Genomic DNA, 14,856 nt, shown 5'->3' on the forward strand with positions numbered 1-14,856 from the left:
CTCACACACTCTCTCTCACACACTCTCTCACACACTCTCTTACACTCTTTCACTTACACACTCTCTCTCACTCACTCTCTCACTACCTCACTCTCTCACTCTCTCTCTCCCTCTCTACCTCATTCTCTCTCTCTACCTCACTACCTCATTCTCTCTCTACCTCACTACTCCACTCTCTCTCTCTTCCTCACTCACACACTCTCTCTTACAAACAATCTCTCTTACACACACTCTCTCTTATAAACTCTCTCTTACACACTCTCTCACACACTCTCTCTTACACACTCTCTCTCTTACACACTCTCACACTTTCTCTCACATACACACTCTCTCTCTCACACACTCACTCTCTCACACACACTCACTTTCTCTCACACGCACTCTCTCTCACACTCTCTCTCTCACACACTCTCTCTCTCACACTCTCTCTCTCACACACTCTCTCACTCTCTCTCCATCCCTCCGAGCAGGGAGAGAGAAAAGAAAGATGGGGGCTGCGGGAGGAGGAAATGCTGCATGGCAGACACAGAGAGAGCCCCCGCTCCCCGAAAAGAGCACCACATACCCCCCTGTCCCTCCCGAAAATCACCCATCTGCAACACCAATAGCGACCCAAAAGACATTCTCACCAAAAACCCCGGTCATAGCGTGAAAAAATACAACTCCGCCACACTGATTCCATAAAGCTCAGAGAGGGGAAAAACATGTTTTGGAGATTTTCTTGCTCAACTAGTTTTCTTCGCAAACTGGCTGCGAAGTAAACAACACCCGGGGGAACAATACAGAGAGTGGGGTGATAATTGCCAACGCAGATAGGACACACCATGGTCTGTGGCTCTGTGTATGTGTGTGTGGTTCTGTGTGTGTATGGTTCTATGTGTGTGTGTGTGTGTGTGTGTGTGTGGCTCTGTGTGTGAGTGTGTGTGTGTGTGTGTGCAAATGCAAGAGGTCTCGTATTTGCGAGAGATTTAGCTATTGGCATTGTAAATGACAATGCCATTTATTTCTCTGTTTTCAAAACCAACACATCAATAAAAAGTTTGTCATTTACAATACTAATAGCTCTAAATTTTCAAAAGGCGAGACCGTTACATTGTAAATGCTTGTTATAAACGTTCTCTCCTGTAGGAAAATAGAATTGCGCTCTGCCTACAATCTCCTTTTTCTACGTCGACCGGCCTTAAACTCCTTCCGACGAAGCGAGTCCCTTTTCCATTTCTTTGCTTCAAAGAGCTGCTGTCTCTGACGCAGGGTGTTTACCTCAGCACGCAGTGATGGAGCCCCGGGCGCACGTATGCAAATGAGCTGTCAGCGCCTCCACGGTGCCCCGGATGCTGGTGTCGCAGCCCCACCCCTCCCCCTGTCTCCGGCTCCCCTCCCCCCTCTGCTGCCGTCTTACAGTCGTGGGTCAGGAGCAGCGCGAGCCACTGCGGCAGGAGTCCTCGTCATAGGATCGAGAGCGGCGCGCGGAGCCCTAGCAGCCCTTCACCAGCCCCGCCCCTATCGCCGACCGCAGCCCGGGGAGCGCAGCGCCCAACACACCGCGGCACCATGGTAAGAAGGTGGGGAGGCCCCGATTAGGAGGCCAAGGGCCTTGGGACGGGGAGGGAGGCAGGTGTACGACGCTGTTACTGCAGCGCGTGGTGGTTTGTTTCTCCTGCACTCATTTCAAGCAAACGCCTCCGCTAGCTGCCATCCTTCCTGGCTGTGTGCACACAGATCCACTAATGCAGTATTTGCGCAGGGTGGGGAGGGGTGGTAAAAGGCAGTGGTTGCTGCATTAATGGAGGCGGATCAGTCTTCGCTGCGCCGCTCCCCGGGCGGGTTCGTGTACTCGGCGAAAAGGTGGGGGTGGTCTGTTGCACTACTCAGGTGTGGAGGAGGGGTTGGATGAAGGCTTAAATGGGCCTCCTGTTCTTCACGGGGAAGCTGGCTATGTGATTTTCCTTCCATGACTACTACTTTGGAGAAAATATATGGTTACACCCTTCATTTCCCCGTTGTTTCGCACGTTCTATTTATATGCGGCAATGGTGGTTCGTGCATGGTGTACACCAATTCAGTTATGTTCGGGAGAATGTTGTGTCGACTCCTTCACTTGACATGTCGATGGAGCGGGGGTGAATGTGCTTCAGTCATGCTCAGGGTGGTAGTGAATGTAAAGGAGCTGCTACCTTGCTATTTTAAGGTGAGCTTATGCTCAACATCCACCCTCTGTCATGTTCTGTGTAAGGGACAGACACATCCGTGTTCGCGAGATGGCGTATTTACTTCGTACTAGGGGAGAGTACTTCGCGATTAAGGATTGTTTAGAGATGAGCATAGTCCTGTGAGCCGAGGGTTACAAGAATGCGAAACCCCCTTCGGCCCCCAACCAACCCACCGTACTATACCCAATTTGAGGCAACAACCGTGGCAATGTCCTTTCCTAACTTGCTGAGAGATGTTCGGTTTCTCTTCTGCACATGCGTTACGAATGTGCACAATCATCCTCTCCCAACATGCTTGGCTGGATGTGTTCACCCTTAACCCCTGGTATGCTCCTGGTGATAGATATGTGTGTCACCATGGCATCTGCTCAGGATCATCGGTTGTGCATCTGATATGCTGATTGGTTTGCGGGTGGTTCTTCTGCACATGCGCAGGGTATTTGAGCTGTGCATTCCTCACCTTTCAGTGTTATGCGATTGTGCATAATTTTGTGGGTGTATTTATTGTGATTCTGATGTGTGTTTCGCCTACGGATAAGCTCATGGTGATGGACATGTGTCTCCCACCCACACATGACATGCTCACGGGGTAGTGTTAACCGTGTGGTCTGCCGATTGTGATATGACATCTGTATCTATATATGCTTTCAGGTGATAGATAGGCATGCGAGTCTGTGTAACTAAATCCAATAGCTTCACGTAAAGCTCGGGGGAATCTGGGTGTCAGTGTATTTTATCTTGACACGAGTAGATCATTTGTGTGTGTCACGTTCAGGCCTTCTCATAGTTATGGATAGGTGTCTCGTCCGGTCATTTTTATGGTTTTGGTGATATATGTCCACTTTCCTGTCATTTTCAGTCTGTCGGGCATGCATGTTTTTTGACCAATCATGCCCAGATAGTGGGAATTGCGCATTTAAACCAGCCGATCTATAAATAGGAGCACGCTGTCCTTTATTATACATTCAGATTTTTCGCCGAAATACCCTTTTTACATCGCTTCCAGGCGTGTGTATTTCTGTAAATCTGCTGCGCACGTGCACCTGACATGGGAGGTGCGCGCCGTTCAGGGAAATCTGTTTACAATATTATTCCCCGACCGTTCAGAGTACATCATAAACTGAGAACGTGATATGAGAGCGCTGCAGACACAGGTCCATTTTACCTAACTGAGAACCGGTCAATAATTAACATAAACTCTCCGCAGCGACGTTGCTCAAACATTGATTGCCCCGTTGATGAATTTTGTATCGATTGCATTACTGGGCTCTAGAAAGAGGATTGATTAGCGCTGTTTGGGCACCGTAATCACAGTAAAGGAAATACAGTTCTGTTTGTGACCCAAAATTTTAGTTGGAAATCCATTTAGGTTATTGATCAGAATTCCTAAGACACGCTGACAGTTTATTTACTGACATCAGTCTACATTTTAATACGTATTTTTATTTATTAATATTTCCTTATGTGGAATGTTGTCAAAGTGGAGCACATGCAATGTGTATTGCTTCAGTACTGCACTCGTTATATTTAAGGAAGCCGAACCAATGTGAGAAAATGGCATTTAAGAAGTGTCTATTTCAGAAGTGTGACGTGTTGTGGCACGTAGAGCAAGCCCTAAACGCTGTTGTAAAATTCATTTCATGGGCATGGAATCTGATAGTAACAGGCTCCTTAAATGTCTACTGAATATCCAAGGACGGGATAATTTCACTAACCTGTTGCTGTGCGGTTTGTAATCCTTTTGTCGTTCACCTGTTTACTCCAGCAAGCAAGATCATTTTCATTTCCCAAATGAGTCTTCAGTCAATGTCCCCATGGGAATTCACTGCAGAACATGAAGTAATTTATTTTTTTCTCTTTAAATTGTTTGCAAAGCAAGCGTCACCCCTACCACCTGCTTCTCTTGAATTGATTACATTCTAGTAATTATACAAATCCTCTGCACACGTTCAAAAGTAAATACATAAAGTTACATATAATATCACAATGACCCTAGTCTTTATATTTTCAGATGTCTTTAATTCAAGATCTTTAAGCCTTCTTAGCCAACACATGTTTCGTCGCTGTTACAGGGGAATACCCAGCGACTTCTTCAGGGCTGATGTCTGTTTGAAGTAGTCTCCTTATTCCAGTGATAATTCCAACTTGGAAGGCGTTCCTATAAATTCTGCTCCTAGAGAGGTAGACCAATTAGTCTTGTGTCCGGAAAGCTAAATATGCTTCCAAATGTAAGGGAGTTTATTTTAGAAGTTGTCCCATCCAGCAGTATTGGGTAGAACCCTTCGGATCTCAAGGCCATGGCATGTTCACTGTGCAAATCAAGACTGCTGGGTTGGAATTGGAATTATCACTGGAATTAAGAGACTATTTGAAACTAACCTCAGCCCTGAAAATGTCGCGGGGTAATTTTACCCTGTAACATCAACGAAACATTCGTTGGCTAAGAAGGCTTAAAGATCTTGAATTAAAGATATCTGAAAATATAAAGAATAATGTGATATTTTATTCAACTTTATGTATTTACTTTTGAACGTGTGCAGAGGATTTGTATATATAGCATACATGGTTTGCTGGCCACGCACATGGGAACTGGTGGTTTTTCCCTACCTTATGCACACACGTGGGGATCTGATGGTTTTTCCCTACTTTATGCACCCTGCCAGATTACCTGCCTTAACTGATTTGTATTTGTGATTGACCTTAGAGCGCCATTTTGCCTATTGCTGACCACCGACTGTGTAAATATTACATTGGTTGCAGGATCAAAATTTGTCTTACATTTTGAGTCCGCATCACAATGTACGATTTTCTTCATGTTGAGATTTTCTTCTTTCGTAAGCGTACATTTTAGACAGTGCTTTTTAACAACCTTTTCTTATGTGAAAACACCAGCCTTATGTTTTTTTAACTCTTTATTCATTTCTGTGGCGGTTTGCATGCTCGAATGATGGAACACCTACAGTATTAAACTCTAGCAAGTGTAGTGAGCTATGGATAAATTAAACCCCCTGCATAAGCATCATATTAAGTCTTTTGATTCTTATACATTTTCTGACCATGACATCTCTCTTATCCGTCATGCTGACTGTTTGTAGACAGCCCTGAGTTTCCCTCTGTATAGTTATGGTCACTGAATAGGCCGTGGTGTCCTTTACATGTAAAATCTTCAAATAAATTTCGCGAAGGCTAGGGTTGAGTGAATGATGGTGATGAATCATGATCACTACATCCTGGACTTTATAACTGGGTACAGGCAGAAATGGCTGAAGTGGAGTGAAGGCGCTGAAGAAACCTACTTTGGGGTTTTCATTGCTGGAAATTCTGCAACTTTCACTGAACCTGTGCTGTTGGACCCTTCCCGCAGTCAGTCGCAGCCTCTTGGCTGCTCGGCAGCTGGGGAACTACGGCCCTTGCTTTTCCACACAGCAGGCTTTACGGCTGGCTGAAGCGGAGCGCTTGGCTACAATGTATTGAGTGTTACTGGGTGCGTATTATTTTGTGAAAGTAATCTGTTTCAGGAGAGTGCATGCCGGCCAATTGCAATTTCCGTTGTGAGGGACGTTACATCCGGCTCCTGCGAGAGCAGGTTGCTAAAGGTTTAGAGCGCTGGCTGGGCAATTGGCAATGGTCTCAGAGCTGAGCGCTAATTGAATCCTACATCCGGCTTCCGCCTCCTGCGGCGGCGAGAGCGGGTGGCTAAAGATTGGGAACTCTGGCTCAGCAATTGGCAAAGCTCTCAGAGCTTAGCGGTAATTGAATCCCCGCGACTGCCGCTAGAACTCGGGCACATGCTACAATACTGCAGCTGAGCCTCGAATGCAGCCAGGCTGAGGGAGTCCAATAAGTAGTTTATTGTGACCCGGAGGACTAACTCTGAGAAGACGGGTGGCCCAGCCTTAAACTGCATTTCTCGGGCACTTCTGGCCTCCCAGTGCATTGAAGTTTGTTTCTGTCGCTGCTGGTAAAATTTGCTTTGTTATAGTGCGGCTTGCTGCAGCACATTTTAATCATACCGCGCACTGGCTCACTCAGCTTCTGCACTGTGTGTGCACGTGCATGCCTTTCGGCCACTTCCCCCAAATGAACGCGTGCCATATCCAGTGCTCTGCCGCCGGTGTTGTTAGTCCATGACTTTCAAGTGTATTGCTCATTGCAGCAACTCATCTGGGCTGCTGGTTACACCGGTGCTGGGCACATAGCACTTTATTCAACATCTATGTATCCTCACTCGCCCCGGTGATACGATCCTTTGGGTTCGAATTAACATCCTACGCAGACGATACCCAGATCGTGATTTCAGTGCTTCCGGGGAAAGAGCTGGGTGTGGCAGCTAGGTTCCAGGACTGCATGTCAGCAGTTAGCTCATGGATGGCAAAGAGTTGTCTAAAACTGAATTCCTCCAAGAACGAGGTGCTTATCTTTGGGTCTAACACAAACCTCTGGAGCTCCAAGTGGTGGCCGACAGATATGGGATCCCCACCATCGCTGGCTACGAAGGTGAAGAATTTAGGAGTTATCATTGATAACCAACTCTCCTTTTAAACCTCAAGTGAAGGCGATCACCTCTTCCATACACTGGACTCTGAAAATTATCAGGAAGGTTCTCCCTTTCTTACCGGTCGGGAGCAGAAAGACAGTGGTGACGGCACTTGTGCTTTCTCGCCTCGATTACTGCAACAGCCTCCTTCTTGAGGCCCAACAGGGGTTGCTTAGCAAATTGCAGGTCCTACAAAATGCGGCAGCCCGCCCTATAGAGGGCCTGCCCAAGTTCTCAACGGTCACCAGGGAACTGGAGAAGCTGCACTGGCTTCCGGTGCTGAAGCGGATTTTGTTTAAAGCCTTGTGCATTGTCTTCAAGGCACTGCATGGTCAGGGCCCAGTGTTCCTCCAAGAGCTCTTCCAATGGTACAGACCAGGCAGACAACTAAGGTCGGCCAGTATGGGGCTGATCAAAACGGCTCGTATCAGGAAGGTGCGCTGAGAGGGCAGAAGCTTCATTAGGGGAACAGCGAAGGCTTGGAACGCCCTTCCTCTTGCCCTTAAACAAAATATGAACCTGTTGGCATTCAGAAAAAATCTGAAAACATGGCTCTTTCCCCTCTAGTTCCAGAGGTTGAGTCTCAGGGAGTTACCACTTCAGCGCCAGGACACCGGTTGGTAATAGCGCTCTTTACACGTGTTATAAATAAATAAATAGCAGCGCATAGCAGCATGCCGACTGGGCTGTGGGTCACTTGCTTCGGGGTAGGAGTTTGTTGGGGGCTCACACATCCTGTTAGGGCGGCCTAGTCGTGAAGGGCACTCACTACCTTATTGGCCTTCCAATTCTGGTGCTTTTCAGCATCTAATTTAATTTAAGTGTTTCTCATTGCTCAGATGGGTTCCCAATCTGAAACCTTGGCAGCTATGTACTTACTAATCTGCAGTCCTTCTAATAAGTCAAAGTGAGCAGCAGCACCAAGAAGCCTTGTGCACACTTCTAGTTGTGGGTTTAGAACCTTTTTGTTTTTCCCCCCTCCTTTAGTGCTACAAAAAATTTCCTGTGGGTAGTGATAACGTTTGATTAGTGCACACAATCCCCGCCATTGCGTTACGCTTTGAGTTCGGACTTCACAAGTGCATTGTTTGAGCGCTCGAAAGTGAAAGCCCGGTAGGAGCTCGCGAGACGCCATGAGCGTAAACATCTGCTGTCCGGGCGCAAGCTGAGATCGCCAGAGAAGACACGCAGTGAGCGTGCACATCGGCTGTCCGGGCAAATGCACATCTCTTCCTCCTTCGGACGCAAAACCCACAACAATATATCTACTAAGGCGAGCAGCGCATGCGCTGCTTCGCTAGGCGAGACTTACAAAATGTGGAATAATAGGTTCAATACTGAGAGAGAACCTCTTGTGTTGAAATTAAGTAAGGCTTTGAACAGTTTGTTTAGCTTTTTGTTTCTGAAGCAGGCAGTGATATTTTCAAAATGTTGAAGCAACTTGAAGGGCCTTGTCTCTCTCTCATTCTTATTTCATGTGTGTCAAGACTGATTAGAAAGTTCATGTTTTTCACCAGAGGGGGGCTGCTCTCTCGTCACTGATTAATGATGGTGCCTGTAGCAGTATTATCCTGCTCTTAATTATAACTTCTTATCGACAAGCAGTTGGTGGTTTGTCAGTGTCTGCAGCCCATGGACACTGAGCTTCAGTTTTGCGTGCTAAAAATCAGTGACTGAATATTAATATAGGAAAAAGAGCATTCTAGTCACTGTCTGCAATGCAGACCCATGCAGCATGCATTTTGGCCAGCAGCGATGAGATCTTACCTTTTAGTCCTCCAACGTTGTCAGAAATATTGTGTCGAAAATTGACTTGGGGCTCCAAAGGGTGTCTTTGATTTCAGTGATAGAATCCTCTTGCACATTTCAAATATGAAAATTGCACAGAAACTTGCCCTTCCATACAGCCAAATGATAAAGATCTGTGGTATCTGCCATAGTCTGCTTCAGACTCTATTATTGCATTTGATTTATTTTGGGCCTAATCAATTTTCACCTAATAGCTTTTAAGTTCCGCAACATGAGATCAAATTTGATGCACTCTTCAGTTCTCTGACAGCTTGACTAGCTCCCGGCTTATACCAGATCCCTTTTTTAAGAATTTTTTGTTCAGTCCATCACTTATGGTATGTGATATCTTTTGCTTAAATGGGACTGAAGAAAGTCCGGTGTGGCCACAGTATGCTCAGCCCTGTTTATTTTCAATATTGCTTTGAGTTTAATCATCAAAAAGAACCAACTCCATATGTAACCTCTATGAACGTTATCACCGAATGGAGTAGGCCTCTGCAATTCTACGTTCTATTTCCATCACCAACCATGGAGGCTGTGAGAATACAAAGAAAGAGATTCCAGGTGAACAAGGAGAGACATTAAATCATCAGAATCGCATTGTTTGGATTATTTTATGGAAAAAAGGAGTAGTCTTTCCTTTATTGATATTGATATTGATATTGAAATGTATTTGTAGAGCGCTCGTTCGCCCGGAGGCTTCATGGCGCTATAGACAGGGACACAACGCATCAAACAGAGGAAGCATAGAGGAGCTCAACAGAACGCTCGGGAAAAGAGCCATGTTTTGAGGGAGTGTCTGAAGCTGAGAATGTTTCCACACGTTTTAAGGTGAAGAGGAAGGGAGTTCCAGAAGGCGGCCGCAAGATGGTCAAAGCAGCAACCTCCAAGACGCTTCCTTTTGTAAGTAGGGACAGTCAGAAGATGTTTATGCATAGAGCGAAGATTCCTGGAGGGGTCATATTTTTTGAACAAGTCTCTGATGAATAGGGGGCCAGATTGGTGTAAGGACTTAAATAAAATACATCCGGTCTTAAAAGCCACCCGTTGCTCAACAGGCAACCAGTGTAGTTGTTTTAGGCCCGCTCTAACAGACTGCCTCTTAGGTAGATTAAGAATAAGTCTGGCTGCCTGATTCTGAATCAACTGGAGGCGTTTTAACTCGCCGGCCTGGAGCCCAAGGTAAAGACTATTGGAAAAATCCAGTCTAGACAGAACCAGGGAGATGACAATCTGTGTGAGCGCCTCCAGAGAGAAGAAACAAGCGATTTTCTTAATTTTCTTCAGCTGAAATAAACTGGAGGACACCACTGCGCTGACCTGCCTTTTCAGAGAAAGATCTTCGCTAAGAAAAATTCCAAGGCTCTTAACTGAGAGCGATTTAGATGGTGGGGCTCCCATGCTGGCTGGCCAAAAGCCAGGGTTCCAGCTGAGTACACTCTGCCCAGGCAAGACCAGCTCAGTCTTGCCTGGGTTGAGCTTCAGGTGACTGCAGCTCATCCAGCTCAGGATGTGAGACATGGTGTTTTGAAACACTACCACGGAGTCCTCGGTGTTTAAAGGAAAGATGAGCTGCAAGTCATCTGCGTAGTTGAAGATGGTGACTCTGGTGTTCCTAAGGGAGTACAGCAGGGGGCGTAGATATAAATTAAAAAGTAGCGGTGACAAGGAAGAACCCTGAGGGACTCCGCAGGTGGTAGGAATAGTGGGGGCCGTAAAGGAGCCCAATCTCACGGATTGGGTGCGGCCAGTAATAAATGAGCGAATCCAGCTCGACGCAGGACCCCTGAGACCAGCCTGTTCGACACGGTTGACCAAGATGGTATAGTCAACCGTGTCGAATGCCGCTGATAGATCTAATAACACCAGAGCCTGGTGGATCCCCTCGTCGGCATTCCGCCTCAGAGTGTTCTGAACTAAGACGATGACTGCTTCAGTAGAATGAAGCAGAATTTACTCCGGTAGTTAGTACTGCCCATCTCTCTGCTCCACACTCAATCTCTTAATAGTTATAGATTAAAATCAAAGTTCTTGTCTCTAATTAGGACTTCCCGAACATTAACATTCTTGACATCTTTGAGCAGATTAGTTGCAGAGTGCAGCACCTCAAATGCTTCACCAGCAGGTACCATACAGTAGTCAATTTATCTCTTTACTCCTCGCATCATATGTGATCATTTCCATAGCCTTTACATTCTATGATCTCCTCTACAGATCATTTATTGAGAGAAGGGGGTGCTTTTTTAAACTTGAATGCATTTTCTTGTTTAGCAGCTAGTAATTTGTTATGCAAAACTGCCCAGTGTCTTTTTCCATTACTTTCAAAGATAAACTGGGGAGATACCTTGCAACAGAGTCAGTAATAAAACCTATTGATTACTGTTGAAGCCCTGCGTTATTTTAAGGCGGAAGACCCCTTAAAATGTATTCCTCCTCCTCTGCCTCGAACCCCTTCTTTAGAACGTTTCACTGGAGAGGCCTGAATTTAGGTAGGTTAACGTCTTGAAATAGTCATCATTTGTTGGCATAGTCACCTCCCTTATATGTTAAGCACTAAAGCGGTCAATGCATGTTTTCTTTTTCCCCCTCTGACAATATTTACACTACTCCTGTGCTTGCTAAAATATTTGAAATCCTAGAATTCTGCTTTGTGATTCTAAGCCAAACGCAGCTTTTTCCTAGAATTGTAGTTTGATATGTAAAAGTGCCCTCGCTAATCTCGCGTAGCATTAAGTTAATCTGGCCTCCTAGCATCACAATCTCTCTCCTTGCTTTAAGGTATCCCCAGTCTATTTATCTACAAAGTCATGTTGGAGATTCGCCATAAGTGCCAGGCACTTGACTTTAATTATGGCTTTTAAAGGCTTCCACAGCACACCCGGTGAGATCTACCTCATTTATCATAAATATTCGTATATCTAATTGATCAATTCTATTTAATTTTACATGTTTTTATAAAGAGGCATCACATTTCCATTCCTTTATATTTCCTTCAGGGTTTCCAAAATTACAATCCTAAAACTGGGGCATGGCCCAAGACCGTAATCAAACATAACTAGATCTACCCTTTCTATTAGAGCTAGCAGATCACCACTGCTCCACATCATATCACTGCTAGAAAAACTGTGCTGGCTATGTAGGTAAAAAAAGACTATTCCATCTTTTTCGGATGCATATTCCTGTGTACATTACATAACCTACATTTAGAAGGCATCTTTAATGTAGAATGCGGCATGTCATTCGTTGTGTATGTATCACATGGGTACCTATTAAATCTACATTTGTGACAGTGAGTAAGTAAATTCTTCTTCCATGATTTAAATAAGGCACCCATCAACGTAGTTAAGTATTTCTCTTGTTCGATGTTGAGGGCCTAGGATTTTACCAATGTATCTGTTGATCCTCGAGTTCCCCTATAAGCATGATGTACTTGCTCTCCAGCCTATTCCTTTAATTCACAAATTTCAAAATTTAAATTCTGCTTCCCTTTTCTTTGGCCGACCCTTAATTTTCAACAAGATACATTTTATGGTTCATTAGTTTACATACTTTCCTTATAAGGTGGCTTTTATTTAAGCATATATCTGGGGTTTCTGGTAGCATTGGTGTTTTCATTTTATGCATTTTAACTGGGGCGTTTAGGTCCCTTACATTCCAAGTTAATGGCCTCGCCACATTTGAGTGGCCATTACTCCCTAGTGTCGTCTCTCCCTTCTTCTCTCAGAGCCTGCAACATTTTGTTTCTGTCACTTTGGTTATAGATTACACAGGCCATAGCAAACTAGAATGCGAAAATACTTCTTCATATTGACTTCATCCACCATCTCCCTGGCAAACCAGATTCTTTCGTTGTCTCATCTGTAGTGATCTTCAAGTTTGTCATATTTTTCTCTGAGCTCCTTTGCTTCCTTAGATATGAATGCGAAGGTAGATGAGATAGCTTCCAGTTTTGCTCCTGTTGCATTTATGGCGCTTCCATTTGTATTCACTCCTTCACCAATTGTCTGAATGGCCTCTGCTAGGTCTCTAATTGCAATCTTTCTTTCCCATTTGTTCAGTAAATATGCTGCACAGCTGGTCCGGTAGCTCAGTCATGCAGTGTACTAGATCCTCCTGTAGAAGCCTCTCCCTTTTTGGCTGTCACCGTTGCTCCATGCCTAGCTTACAACGTTGTTCGTGTCTCAAGCATGAACGGAGATCGCATTGCTACTTACCCAAGTCAGTCTTCTTCATACGGTTGACTCACTCCAATGTTCAACTATTATGGTCCTGAGCTTATGTATAGGCCATCATATGGGGTACTGTAATCAGCCGTGTATTGGTTCTTTGTTCTCTTTTTATTTCTTGTTACTCTGCTCAGTACCTTGTCTCAATTCCTTGTTTCTTTCAGTTAGTCGTGGTACCACTAGTGAATGTATCTTAGTCTCTCAGATTTATAGATCGCTTCATGTCCCCCGTGAGGGTATCCATGGGCTCTCCATATCTGCTGCTGTACATGAGGATACCTTCACACGCCTCGGCCCTGAGAATGCCGCTTTCCTCTCAGCAGAATGCTTACATCTCTAAGCAAGGTCAGTGGTTTCACTTGCAATGTTATGAGTACAGGACCAAGATGGTCCATATAAGTTTTCCAAGCTTATAGTCACTCTCAGCCATCACTTTGGTGTTTGCCAGCCTCTACCTTCTATCTCATTCTGTACAGGGATCTCATTGACTCTTCCCTAGGTCAAGAGGCATGAGATCGCAGTCACAGTAGGGTTGTAGGCAGAACATTGGAACGCAATCACTCTCCTTGTTGTTTTGAAATGTTTTATGTAAACCAGAAGACGCTGTAAGGGAAATATTTTCAATGCTAGGGCCATCAAATTTCTGATAAATACTGCCTCGAATCGCGGGAATATACTTTTCCATATTTTTTTTAAAAATTTATTTAGAGTTTTATATAGCGCGAACATGACCCTTGGGTATCAGAGCGCTTCACAAACAGTAAAATCACTATAGTTGTTTTAACATAATATCTCCATATCCATACACAATAACATATGAATGAGGTAGATAAGTGTAAAATAATTAATGCATGAGGTAGAAAAGTGTAGAGTGCCTTAATTCCATAAAATAGCATTATCTATAATATATTTAGTGAGGTAGATAAGTGTCTAGCTATATAAACATTTCCCGCTGCGATGAGGTCCGAACGGGATAAGTCAACAGGAAACTCTTGGCATCTGTGCCAATGCATAGTATGGTATAGTCAATATTCCCGTACATCATGTTCAGCCTCATCCATTATTTAAGAATTCTTCATCCTGATTCGGAGAAGTCAATCTCCTCCAGTTTTCGTGGTGGCGTGATCAAATCTTTCTTAAGTCAGGAACTTACTCATTAGGAAGATCTTAGTTTCCCTTTTGAATGTAATCGTGTTTGTAATTTTTAGGGCTCGCCTGTTGTGCGCAGCACAGCTGGCAAGCTATATAGGGGCTTATCCAGTCTTTATCCACACCACCACTGGCTGGCGATTCCTTGCAGTGCATGAAGCGCGTGCACAATGCCACCAGCCGCCTGCCTGCCTGCCTCGCATTACCACATCAAAGGCAGCCCTTGCAGCGCATTTGTCACCCCCTAATTATTCACGGCCTGCCGGCCGTACTTTCACTTTAGTCTCCTTTTAACTTGTTTAGGCATCCCACCCCCTCCCTCTCCAGCCTGCCTTCTCTCTGCCCACGCATCACTCTCTCACGTTCCACTATTCTCCAGCTGCCTCAGTCTGCCTCGTCTTCCTCATCCTCCCTATGACAGTCCTTCTCTCACTTCAGGGCTTACTTCTTCTTTCCCTGTACTCCACAGTTTCCTTCTCTCAATGCGTAATTCTTTTTCTTCCTTCTTTTTTCCCTTTAAATTACCTTTCTTCTCTCCGAACCTCATTGTAACCACTATTCGCTGTCGTCCCTTTCTCCTATCTTTTTCTCTCACTTTTTCTCATCTACCCACAGTTTTCTTTCTTTCCATCTTATGTCCTTCCCTCCCTTGTCACACACCCCGTCCTTCCTCAGCATCTTTTTTCTTACGCGATCACCTCTTTGTGGTTTCTACTGCGCCGGTTTTTACATTCACGGACCATTTTGCCTACCAGTTTTTGTCTTCAATAGCCGACCACCGTGATTTTTGCAGCATTACCACGCTGCACATTGTTTTTTTATGTCAGACTCATCTCCCTGTTTATATTTGCACAGAGTCATCCTTTGAATCAGTGGCACCCAGTTATTTATATCTGCACATGATTTACTTTCATATCAGGGATTCCTAGCAGTTTTAATTGTT

At 44.8% G+C, this 14,856-nt stretch overlaps 1 pseudogene across 1 annotated transcript in view; it reads left to right on the top strand.

The window, feature by feature from the left end:
• Positions 1-1,316: 1,316 nt before the first annotated feature.
• The window catches only part of LOC147708984 (calcineurin subunit B type 1-like), a 189,325-nt pseudogene continuing 175,785 nt past the window's right edge, over positions 1,317-14,856 (top strand). Inside the window, exon 1 of the transcript XR_015296667.1 lies at positions 1,317-1,554. The product of XR_015296667.1 is annotated as a calcineurin subunit B type 1-like (transcript). The remainder of the gene's footprint in view (positions 1,555-14,856) is intronic.

This window comes from Lissotriton vulgaris, chromosome 6 (assembly GCF_964263255.1).
Source record: "Lissotriton vulgaris chromosome 6, aLisVul1.2, whole genome shotgun sequence".
Taxonomy (NCBI): domain Eukaryota; kingdom Metazoa; phylum Chordata; class Amphibia; order Caudata; family Salamandridae; genus Lissotriton; species Lissotriton vulgaris.